Source organism: Dendrobates tinctorius, unplaced genomic scaffold (assembly GCF_039654945.1).
Source record: "Dendrobates tinctorius isolate UK_male_01 unplaced genomic scaffold, ASM3965494v1 ptg000019l, whole genome shotgun sequence".
NCBI classification, from domain to species: domain Eukaryota; kingdom Metazoa; phylum Chordata; class Amphibia; order Anura; family Dendrobatidae; genus Dendrobates; species Dendrobates tinctorius.
The window spans coordinates 89,753,883-89,767,045 of NW_027361687.1; the positions used below are offsets into that span (position 1 = coordinate 89,753,883).

Below are 13,163 nucleotides of genomic sequence, written 5' to 3' on the forward strand. Positions count from 1 at the left end.
CCTCGGATACCGAGATGGAGGCACCTAGGCCAAAGGCTCTGGCGAGAACCAGCAGACAGGGCTGGAACCCGGATGGGTAGCAGAAGGAACAAGAGCCAATGGCACTACCGAGGACCAACTGACGGTGCTGGACCACGGTTACTAAGCAGAAGGTACCTGTGCTAAAAAGCAATACAAAGGGCCAGCTGACGGTGCTGGACCTCGGATACCGAGATGGAGGCACCTAGGCCAAAGGCTCTGGCGAGAACCAGCAGACAGTGCTGGAACCCGGATGGGTAGCAGAAGGAACAAGAGCCAATGGCACTACCGAGGACCAACTGACGGTGATGGAACACAGTTACTAAGCATAAGATACCTGTGCTAAAAAGCACTACCAAGGACCAGCTGACGGTGCTGGACTTCGGATACCGAGATGGAGGCACCTAGGCCAAAGGCTCTGGCGAGAACCAGCTGACAGTGCTGGCACCCGGATGGGTAGCAGAAGGAACAAGAGCCAATGGCACTACCGAGGACCAACTGACGGTGCTGGACCACGGTTACTAAGCAGAAGGTACCTGTGCTAAAAAGCACTACCAAGGACCAGCTGACGGTGCTGGACCTTGGATACCGAGATGGAGGCACCTAGGCCAAAGGCTCTGGCGAGAACCAGCTGACAGTGCTGGCACCCGGGTGGGTAGCAGAAGGTACCTATCCAAAGCAAAGTATCCAGGCCGCAAGCCGGCCGCAGTTACCGAAACCCACAGTCCTACAGGGGGTCCATGTCCCATTGGCACTACGGATCCAGCCTTCAGTGCCAGTTCCCGCAGCCCACATAGGAGTCACCTAAACTGCAGGCACCGTAGAGTCGGCTAACCCGGCCGCAAGACGACAGGACAACGGATTGGTGGCATAGTGACCTTGACACTACCCGGAAACAGCTGGCGTGCTGGAACCAGGCTGGGCAACAGGGAATACCCGTGCCAAAGACACTGCCGAGAACCAGCTGATGGTGCTGGAACCCAGATGGGTAGCAAAAGCTACAAGAGCCAATGGCACTACCGAGGAACAGCTGACGTTGCTGGACCACGGTTACTAGGCAGGAGGTACCTGTGCTAGAAAGCACTACCAAGGACCAGCTGACAGTGCTGGACCTTCGGATACCGAGATGGAGGCACCTAGGCCAAAGGCTCTGGTGAGAACCAGCTGACAGTGCTGGCACCCGGGTGGGTAGCAAAAGGTACCCATCCAAAGCAAAGTAGCCAGGCCGCAAGCCGGCCGCAGTTACCGAAACCCACAGTCCTACAGGGGGTCCATGTCCCATTGGCACTACGGATCCAGCCTTCAGTGCCAGTTCCCGCAGCCCACATAGGAGTCACCTAAACTGCAGGCACCGTAGAGTCGGCTATCCCGGCCGCAAGACGACAGGACAATGGATTGGTGGCATAGTGACCTTGACACTACCCGGAAACAGCTGGCGTGCTGGAACCAGGCTGGGCAACAGGGAGTACACGTGCCAAAGACACTGCCGAGCACCAACTGGCGTTGTTGGAACCCAGGGACAATCATGGTGAAGGCCGAGGCCTACTTGGTGGTAGTTTGAGATTGTTTGTAGGCTGCAACAGACTGTCAACGTGCTCCAATTAGGCATCTGTCTCCAATCTGTTTCCAGGATTTCACGTGACCACCAACACCGCCAGTTTATGCGTACAGCAGCCGTCTGCCCAATCCACAAGTGTTCCTGTGTTACTGGGGTTCTGTAATGTCAGCAGATCCCCTGATGTGTGTCTGCCACTGTCTCCTGCTCTGTCCACATAGCAGGAGACAGTGGCGGACACACATTGGGGGATCTGCTCACGTAACAGAACACCAGGAACACAGGAACAAGTGTGGAATGCGCGGACGGCAACTGTGAGCAGGAACTGGCGGTGCTGGAGGTCAGGGGAAATGCTAGAGACAGAGTGGAGACAGAGGCCAAATCAGAGAATGTTTAAATCTGAAGTAGTTACAATTTGGAGGCAGCAGCACTTTGCCCTCCACACAGCAGGGGATCAGCTGACGTTACCAAACCCCACTTTCACATGAACAAGTGTTTTTTTCTGTGTGGAGAGCACTTCCGAACAACAATTGACGATGTTGGAGCCCAGGGACAGTCATTTTGTAGGCTGAGGCCTACTTGGAGGCAGTTTAAGATAAGACGTTGCTTGAATTTGGAGGCAGCAGGAGAGTTTGCCGTACATACAGCAGGGGATCAGCTGACGTTACCGAACCCCACTTACACATGAACAAGTGTGTTTTTCTGTGTGGACAGCACTTCCGAACACCAACTAGCGTTGTTGGAGCCCAGGGACAATCATGGTGCAGGCCGAGGCCTACTTGGTGGCAGTTTTCTATTGTTTCTAGACTACTACTAACTGTCAACGTACTCCAATTAGGCCTCTGTCTTCACTCTGTTTTGAGTATTTCCTCTGGCTTCCAACCATGCCAGTTGCTGCTCTGAAATGCCGTCTGCGCAACCCACACTTGTTCCTGTGTTAATGGGGTTCTGTAACAGCAGCTTCTCTCTAGAGGTGAGTCAGGCAATGTCTCCTGCTCTGTCCACTTTTCCACTACAAGTAGTGGGAATGTAGACAAAGCAGGAAACATTGCCGGACTCACCTCTGGAGATGAGCAGATGTTACAGGACCCAGGTAACACAGGAACAAGTGTGGATTGTGCAGACGGCACTTGAGAGCAGAAACAGGCGGTGTTGTAGGCCGGAGGAAATACTCAAAACAGAGTGGAGACAGAGGGCAAATCAGATAACATATTAAATCAGAGGTAGTCAGAAGTTGTAGGCAGCAGGAGAGTTTGCCGTACACACAGCAGGGGATCAACTGACGTTACCGAACCCCGCTTACACATGAGCGAGTGTTTTGTCTGTGTGGACAGCACTTCTGAGCAACAACGGGCGTTGCTGTAGCCCAGGAAATAAAGTTCAGGTCATAGAAACATGAACACAACAGGAGACCTGGATCCTGTTGCCAGCCAATTATTTATTCTGGATGAGGACTGGCAAATTCAGGTGAGATCCAGGCCTTGTTCATTTTCAGAAAAGTAAGCCGGTCAACATTATCGGCGGATAGTCGCGTGCGACGGTCTGTTACCACACCACCTGCAGCACTAAAGACACGTTCTGATAATACACTGGCAGCAGGGCAAGCCAGCACCTCCAATGCATACTGGCTAAGCTCTGGCCATGTATCCAGCTTAGAGACCCAATACTTGAACGGGGAAGAGCCGTCTGGGAGAACACTAACAGGGCAAGACAAGTAGTCTGTCACCATCTGACGGAAACGTTGCCTCCTGCTGACTGGAGCCATCTGTGATGGTGTAGCCGTTTGTGGCGGTCCCACAAAACTTTTCCATATTTGGGCCATACTGGCCTTGCTTTGTCCTGCGGCACTGCCTCTGCTACTTCTTTGTGCAGAGCTTCCTCCACTACCTCTACCCACATGGCTGCTTTGAAAAGCACTACCAGCAACACTTGCGGGGGGAATGGAGAACATGATGGCCTGCACAAGTGTTTCTTGGTACTCCCGTATTTTTCGCTCCCGGTTCAACTGTGGCATGAGGCTTTGTAAGTTGTCCCGGTATCGAGGATCTAGGAGGGTGTACACCCAATAATCAGCCGTGTGGAGAATGTTGGCGATGCGGCGGTCATTTAACAAGCACTGCAGCATGAAATCAACCATGTGCTGCAGACTGCCAACTGGACCGGAAATGCTGTCCCCAGCTTGAGGCAGCATCTCAGCCTGCTCAGCATCACCCCACCCTCGCTGTACACACTGACTACTAGAGCCTTGTGTATCTCCCTCCTCTGGAGAGATGTGTTCCTCCTCCTCCGTTGACTCCTCTTCATCCTCCTCACTAAGTGTCCCCTGCCTGGGCCTTTGTGTGGAGGCACGTTGCGCAGACTTGCCAGAAGCAGATGGCATTTCTGACTCCTCATCCTCGACCTCATCAAAAACCTCCTCACTTAGTGCTTGTAAGGTTTTTTGAAGCAGACAGATAAGGGGGACAGTCATGCTGACTAGTGCATCATCTGCACTGGCCATCCGCGTGGAGTCATCGAAGGCACTCAAAACTTGGCAGATGTCCCTCATAGTGGCCCACTCAGTGGTGGTGAAGTGTGTCCGGCGCACAGTGCGACTTGTTTGCGCCTGATGCAGCTGGTACTCCATTACTGCTGCCTGCTGCTCACACAACCGCTCCAACATATGTAACGTTGAATTCCACCTGGTGGGGAGGTCACATATGATGCGATGTTCTGGCAGGCGGAATCGGCGTTGCAGAGATGCAATGCACGATCTTGCCATGCTGGAACGCCGCAAGTGAGCACACTCTAAGCGAACCTTGTGCAGCAGTGCATCAAGATCCGGATAGTCCCTCAGAAAGCTCTGCACAACCAAATTGAGCACGTGTGCCAGACATGGTATGTGAGTGAGGTTGCCTAGGCCCAGAGCTGCCACTAGATTTCGGCCATTGTCACTCACTACCAAACCTGGCTGGAGATTCGCTGGCAAAAAACCACACATCGCTCTCCTGCTTGATGGCATTCCAGAGCTCCTGTGCTGTGTGGCTCCGATTCCCCAAAGAAATTAATTTAAGGACGGCCTGTTGACGTTTGGCCACACCTGTGCTCATATCTGGCCTAACAGGCTCATGCAGTGCTGATTCCAAGGAACTAGAGTAGGAGGAGGACTCAATATGTACAGACTGCATTCCTGCAATCCTTGGAGTTGGCAGAATACGTACAGAGCCACTCTCCAGATCTGTACCCGGCTCCACAACATTGACCCAATGGGCAGTGAGGGAAAGGTATCGTCCCTGTCCATGGCTACTGGTCCACGCATCGGTGGTCAGGTGGACCTTGCTACTGATGGCGTTTAGTAGCGCATTTTTAATTTTTCCCCCCACATGCTTTTGCAGGGCAGGGACGGCTTGCCTGCTGAAATAAAAGCGGCTGGGCACATTGTATTGTGGAACTGCCAATGACATCAAGTTCCGGAAGGTGTCAATCTCCACCAGCCTGAATGATAGCATCTCAAGGGCCAGTAGTTTGGCAATGCCGGCATTCAGAGACAGTGCTCGGGGATGGTTTGCCGAGTATGGCCACTTTTTCTCCCATGCCTGTGCTACCGATTGCTGGTGAGTGGCCTAGGAGTGTGCTGATGACTGAGAACGTGGTTCAGTGGGTGGAATTTCACTGGGTCTCTGGACAACAGTGGCAGAGGTTCTTCCATGGCGTTCCAGTGAGGAAGCCGAACCAGCTGTGTGTGAGCTGGAGGAAGAGGCCCCAACACGAGCTGAAGAGGTGGTAGGTGCTGCTGAAGGTTGGCCTACATCTTCAGTGTGTCTGTGTAACTTCACCTCGTGCTTGGTACGCACATGTTTCCACATATTTGTGGTATTGAGGTTGCTCACATTTTTCCCTCATTTAACTTTCTGATGACACAGCTTGCATTTGACAAAGCAAATGTCATCTGCAACTGTGTCAAAAAAAGACCACGCACTGCAAGTCCTGGGAGCGCCCGTTTTCTGTTTTGGAAGAGGATTGCTCCTCACGGGTGCCAAAGTGGAGGCTACAGGCAACCAAGTCTGCCCCCGCCCTCTCCCTCCTCTTTTGGCTGTTCGGGGAATCTCTTCCTCAGAGCTGCTCCCACCACCTTCCTGTGGCTGACGCCACGATGGGTCAAGGACCTAATCATCTCCACTCCCCTCTTCAAGCAACGGCTGGTCCTGGGTTGTCTTGCCAGCACCGTACGCACCAGAAATTGGCAACTGAGTCTCATCATCATCAGATGAGCACTGAGGTGTGCTGACAATAGGCACTGGCCCACCCGCCTCTTCAGATTCAGAGGGACAAAGCAGTTGCGCATCACTGCATACTCCCTCTTCTTCACGCTGTAGAATGCTGCTTGGCTGGCCACCTCTTTCCAAGCCAACAGATTCTGAGAACAGAAGTAAAGATTGAGATGGCTCCTGTCCAGGGCTCTCAGACTGCCTGGGCAATTTGGCAGGTGTTCAAGAGACAGATGGTTGCTCTTCAGTGCTCTGGCCCTGGGAGGATGCGGAAGTCATTGAAGTCGATGCGTTAGCTGCCATCCATCCGACAACGGCTTCAATTTGTTCGTCACGCAGCAGTGGGGTACGGCGAGGTCCTACAAAGCTGCGCATGAAGGACTGTTGCCTGGTAAAAGTGGGGGATGCCGGGTCACTGGTGGCCGCAGCAGACACCGAATCCCCACGTCCTCTCCCTGCTGAATCCCCCCGTCCTCTCCCTGCTGAAACTCCATGGCCACGACCACGTGCCTTACTCCCTGCTTTCTTCATCTTGGTAGACTGATAAAGATAGGCAGAAAAGTAAAAAAGGGGTGGCTTAGTGTTCTTATTCCTGAACACCTGCTAACCAGTATAAGAAACACTAGTTTGGCTAAGAGTGTGTGCACTACACTTTAATATTATCTAATGTGGCCTACACAACTGTAAAGTGGAGTGTTTGGTGAACTTTATTTCCTTTTTTTGGGGGGGGGGAAAGAAAAGGATGTGACCAAAGTTTGAAAGATATAGTATCACAAACTTTTTGGAGCGATTACAAAGCAGGAAGCTAACCTACAATGCAATTGATGAGGCTCCAAAAAATATGGTGATACTAGTCTGGCTGGCCCTGAAGGGCACAAGCCAGCAAAAAGGCTCCTCTATCTAATCCTATATAGTGTTTGCAACCAACCAATGACAATGGATGCGGATGGAAGCACACTAATATAGGAGCAAAAATCTGGCTAAATTTGCTGCAAAAAAAGGACTATGTATGAGGCAGTGACGCACGCTGAGCGGACTACAACGAGCGGTGGCTGTAGAACACACTGCAACGTGAGCTGCACTCACACACAGAGAGACCTATCAGACAGCCAAAAACAGTGCAGAGAAATGGGCTATAGCACTGAAAGGCTGCTGAAAGGCTCCGCTGTCCACTCCTTTAGTGTTTGCAACCAACGTATATGGATACGTATGGAAGCACACTATACAGGAGAAAAAAAAAGCAGCAATAAAAGAAAAATGTGTATGAGGCAGAGACACACGCTGGGCGGCCTACAAGCAGACGTGCCTGCAGGACACACTACACAGCGTGGGTCTGCACTCACACAGCCCTTGCAGACAGCTATTAAAACAACGCTGCTGGGCTGCAAAAATGCTACAGTGGTGGATTATGTAGCCTGGGTAGAGCAATAGATATGTTTGATGATCGCTATTTCTAACTGTCCCTCACAGTCTTCAACAGCAGCCTGTCCCTAACTGAATTCACAGCAGAGTGACCAGAAATGGCGGCTGCTGCGGTTTTTATAGTGCATCATGACATCATTTCAGCAGCCAATCACAGCCATGCCAGTAGTTAACATGCCTACATGCCTAACAGAATGTGCCCACACTTCTGAGGATCCCCATTGGCTGAATAAAATCGAGCGGGCTCCTAGCATTATGGGAACTTCCGATTCCGGTATTCGATATGAAAAAAGTATCGGAACTAAGTATCGGAATTCTGATACAGCTAATATCGGCCGATACCCGATACTTGCGGTATCGGAAAGCTCAACACTAATCCTGACAGAAAAAAGGACTGTCAACCCAAAATGTGGATGATCTAACCTTCATTAAAATGAACTATGCATGGGTTTCCAAGGATTTTGTCCCACCTTCCCCTGATGACACATAGGGTGACAGAAAAATGGCTTGCTTTGGTCCTCCTCTTCCTGGGACTTGAACAATTTCGCCTTTTGCATCAGCTGAATGTCCAACATCAACATATGCCACTTTCTAAAACTCCCTAACTGTGCTGCCTCCCCCCCCATGACCGGGGTCACCACCTAGCGCACGAAACTGTGCGAGTGCCGTTGCCCTGGACAGGTGGGTAGGCCAACTCTTGGGCGCGGGCACTGGCACAGGGTCCCTCATAGTGCAATCAAGTGTCTCTGACGGTGGTGGTGCACACCCGCCGTCAGACACACCGCCGTTCTATGAGGGGCCCAGTGCCAGTACCGACGCCCACGAGTGGGCCCCCCTTGCTTGGGCAGGGCCCCAGCATTTGCAATCTTTACCTCTCCCTGCTCCTCCGCTGTGTAGTCTGGGTCGTCAAATCCATACTGGGCCTGACACCATTTGAGCCTGCCTCCTGATCTATAGACATATATTTTGAATGTGTACACTATGCTATCCATACATGTTATCCGGGGATACGGTAGCCTTTCTCACCTTTGTGCAATCACGTGTAATCCATACTGGGCCTGACACCGTTTGAGCCTGCCTCCTGATCTATAGACATATATTTTGAATGTGTACACTATGCTATCCATACATGTTATCCATGGATACGGTACACTTTCTCACCTTTGTGCAATCACGTGTAATCCATACTGGGCATGACACCGTTTGAGCCTGCCTCCTGATCTATAGACATATATTTTGAATGTGTACACTATGCTATCCATACATGTTATCCGGGGATACGGTACCCTTTCTCACCTTTGTGCAATCACGTGTAATCCATACTGGGCCTGACACCATCTGAGCCTGCCTCCTGATCTATAGACATATATTTTGAATGTGTACACTATGCTGTCCATACATGTTATCCGGGGATACGGTACCCTTTCTCACCTTTGTGCAATCACGTGTAATCCATACTGGGCCTGACACCATCTGAGCCTGCCTCCTGATCTATAGACATATATTTTGAATGTGTACACTATGCTGTCCATACATGTTATCCGGGGAGACGGTACCCTTTCTCACCTTTGTGCAATCACGTGTAATCCATACTGGGCCTGAGAACGGCTGGCGAGCTGTTAAGCAAGCTACAGCACCTGTGGTTTGCACACGTAAGTTTTTCATTTTTTCAGGAATGACGGTTAGGCCTAATTCCGGAACTGCGGTTGACCTGCTCTTACTGGGAAATCATCGTTCGCGGGTAATAATTGTAATCCCAGATCCCCATCACTAACGTTGTTCAGCGGGTTATCCGCACCTGTAAGCGACAAACGCTGGCCTTTTCAGTGTAGCGCACATGCAGCCACGGACATGTAAGGGCATGACACACCAGTTATTGGCCAATCTCATGTGCCAGAGCCTCGCGTGTCCCTCTAGTAAGCCGGACTCGGACCGCGGGGCATGACGGAGTTTCGTTCGTTAAGGCTACTTTCACACATCAGGTTTTCGGTGTCAGGCGCGATCCGGCATCGTGCCGGAACGCCGGATCCGGCAAATGTTTTGTAAAACCTGATGTGACGGATCCAGTTTTCTGCCGGATCCGTCTTGTTCTTGACAGACAAAACCGGATCCGTCTCATCCGGTTCATCCGTTTTTCTATCCGTTTTTCGACGGATTACGCCGGATCCTGTTTTTAAAATTGACCCTTGTGGCCTTCCAAACGGGATTGGCTACTGGAAAACTATATATAGTGTGTTCCTACAGCCCTTCTTTGACAGGTTGTAGAGGAGAAAGTGCAGGTTGGAGAGAAGAGCAAGTTACTGGCGAAGATGGATGTTGTCATTGGAAATATTTTGAAGAATTTGGCGGATTTTATAGCGGAGGCGAATCGTTTGAGGGTGATTGTTCTGGAGAAGGAGAGAGCGAGACAGCAGCGCATCAGGCATCGTAGACGACGTTTGTGGATCCACCCCATCACAGCCAAGAGAATGACGCGTGGGGTCTATTCTACACTCTGCATGGACCTTCGACGAAACCCGGATAAATTTTTTGGATATGTTCGGATGAAAATGGAGAATTTTGATTACTTGGTGGAGCGCATTGCACACCTCATAAGAAAAGCGGACACCTATTGCCGCTTCTCTGTTTCACCCGCAGAGCGTCTGATGGTGACTTTAAGGTAAGCCACATTTATTGGATGTGTTCGCATCAGAGCACACTTTCACTGCAATCTTGTTGGTGGTAGTTTGTATCTCCAAGTGTTATAGCTGAGTTTTGGTATGTAATGCTGTGATTTAAAACTAATTTATTGTTTTTTAACAGTAGGACTACTGGACTCGTGACCCCGCCTAGAACTACTGAAAGGAGTCATTTTGACTCCTTGCTTGTTTTCGTTTATTTTTAGAGTTTCATTTGTGGTTATTTATTAATAATTATATTTTTTGTAATGTATTATTATTGTGAGATCCAACAGTAATGCTTTTGATTGTTTTTTTTCTGCTTTTCTTATTTTTCTACAGAAAATAACAATAATTATAATAGACGTTTTTCAAACATTTTTTTTTATTCAAGTGCACACATATAAACAACAACTGAAGAACAAAAAGCAGAGAAAATGTAGGTGGAGGAGCATAAAAATGAAAATATGGCGCAGAATTCACCTTCTAAACATTTGGTGTTTCGCATTTTAGGCATTGCCTTTGATTTATGGCAGTACATTGCCCACACAAAGACTTACCACAAGTCTTACAATTGCCGACAGATCTATTTTTCTTGCACTTTTCTTTGATCTGGCAAAATTTTGTTTGAACCATCACTTCTGAGCATGTAGAAACTTGGGACGTGGAACCCTTTTCCCTATCTGTGACATAAGGACCACTCAACTCTCTCACAAGCGTTTGCAAAAATGCCTTGCGTGACATTTTTTGGTGGGTAATCTCCTTGAATATTAACCATGCATTTATACCCGCAAAGTCTAAGGCATTTTCAAATGCATGAACAGGCCATCTCCTTGTGCATGTTCGTGTGGTATATTTTCGTGCCATCTGATCCACTACATCTACTCCATATTTTGTTTCATTGTAAAACTTTACCGTTTCTGGAGTTTTTTTAGCGGAATCAGACGCAACAACAACATCTGGATGGACGGAACTCAAAATGACAACATTTTTGTTGGGCTTTCCTTGATATACTGTAAGTGTAAAATTGTCTTCATTTCTAAACACTTTAGTGTTGTACAATTCCTCTTTCATGGATTTTATTTCTTTAGGCACTTCTCGCCTTATCTTGATCAGTGTTCCCACGATGGTTGTTCCTTTGCTTTTTAGCTGTTTAGCTAATTTTACTGAAGTAAAATAATTATCGGTTGTAACATTGCGACCTTTTTTCAAAAACGGGTCCAATAACTTCATTACCACATGGTCAGCTAAACGGTCCTCAGCACGGCGTGTGTCATCTTTTGCTTAGATAAGGGAAGCCATTTGCCAGATATTTGTTCTCCTTATCAACAGCTAGCCAATATTTGTGGCCATATTTATCTGGTTTGGAAGGCATGTACTGCGTGAATGGACACCTAGTTTTGCTTGGGAAAAGTTGCTCATCCACCGTTATGTATGGGCCAGGTTTGTAACACGCAATACAATTTTCAATAAACCTGTCCCACACAGTAGAAAATAGAGCAAACTTGTCCGTTTGCAGTCTCTCCGATCGAGTAGATTTCTCATCAAATCTGATAAGATAAGAGCCCAGAGTAAACAAGCTATTTTGTTCAGTATTACACAGTAATACAAGCAGGTAAAACACAAGGAAAATGTGAAAAGTTGACATGTAAATTGAACTACATCTATATGAACATCAGGGTAAATAAGACAGAGTGAAAAAATTATGCACAAAACTTTATAGCAACATTTAGTGACAAAAGGACCTCAAAATATAGTAGGGAGTCAAAATGACTCCCTTCAGTAGTTCTTGGTAAATTTTGAAAAAAACGCGCAAATTTTTCACCAAAATTATTTATTCTCACAAAATCTTTTTTCACATCATATTTGAGGAAAAGTCACCAAGTTTCAAGCCAGAATTCTGAAAAATGTAGTCACAGAAGAGAAATAAAAAACGAAAGGAGTCAAAATGACTCCATCAGTAGTTCTAGTGTTCCCCACAGATTTCTTGCAACTGGAGAATCCCTTTCGTCACTGCATTTCCAGTACAGACTCGGGATTTCCACCATATCTGGAATAGTGAAGTACACATGCCGTGCACTGTGGGACTCCTTAGCTGAAGAGTTTTTACCAGAGCCCACAACAGAGAGGTGGATTGAAATTGCTGACAAGTTTCAACAGATATGTCAGTTTCCCAACTGCTTGGGCGCAGTGGACGGGAAACATATCCGCATTGTAAAGCCAGCCGGATCGGGATCGGAATATTTCAATTACAAGAAATATTTTTCAATTGTCCTCATGGCCATCGCTGACGCGGAATACAAATTTATTGCTGTTGATATTGGGGCCTATGGCCGCTCCAATGACTCTCAAGTTTTCAAACTGTCTGCCATGGGGCGTAAACTGTATGGAAACACCTTCCAGTTCCCACCACCTAGACCGCTGCCGCAAACATCTGGTCCACCTATGCCATTTGTCTGTGTAGGGGATGAAGCCTTTCAGCTGTCAGAACACCTTTTGAAACCGTACTCTAGCAGAGCATTGACAAGACCAAAACGCATTTTTAATTACCGCCTCACAAGAGCAAGAAGAATGGTTGAATGTACCTTTGGTATTCTGACAGCCAAATGGCGGGTCCTATTGACTGCGATCAACCTCAAGACAGAAACTGTTGACGAGGTGATCAAAGCTTGCGTGGTACTCCACAATTTTGTTATCTGCAAGGAACCCATTTCCATAGAGGACACCTCTGAAGAAACCACCTTGCAAGATTACCATGACATTACCACTAGAAGTTCTGTGACGGTTTCAGTAATGAGGGACAATTTTGCACTATACTTTATGTCACCTCAAGGCAGAGTACACTGGCAGGATGACAGAGTGTGAAAGATTTGTGCCCTAACCAAACTTGTGTACCTTCTGTACCAACAGTATATACCTTTGCCAACCAAAGTTGGCTATCTTGTCATGGTCTCTATTTTTAGCTTTAGGCCACAGGTGTGTACCTGGTTGTGTTTTATGCAAAGTATTTCACCTTTTAACAAAAGATGTGTACATTGTTAGGAAATCACCAACAATAAACACAACTTTTTAGGTGAAATACTTTGCTTCAAACACAACCAGGAACACAACTGTGGCAAAAAGCTAAAATTTACCCACAGTTATATCATAGAATCATAGAATCATAGAATCATAGAATCGTAGAGTTGGAAGGGACCTCCTGGGCCATCTGGTCCAACCCCCTGCTCAAAGCAGGATTCGCTAAATCATCCCAGTCAGATGTCT

General features: G+C 48.2%; 1 protein-coding gene across 1 annotated transcript in view; it reads right to left on the reverse strand.

Moving 5' to 3' along the window:
* LOC141082677 (scavenger receptor cysteine-rich type 1 protein M130-like) overlaps window positions 1–13,163 on the reverse strand; it is a 136,241-nt gene that overhangs the window by 17,521 nt on the left and 105,557 nt on the right. The gene's annotated exons all lie outside the window — the stretch shown is intronic.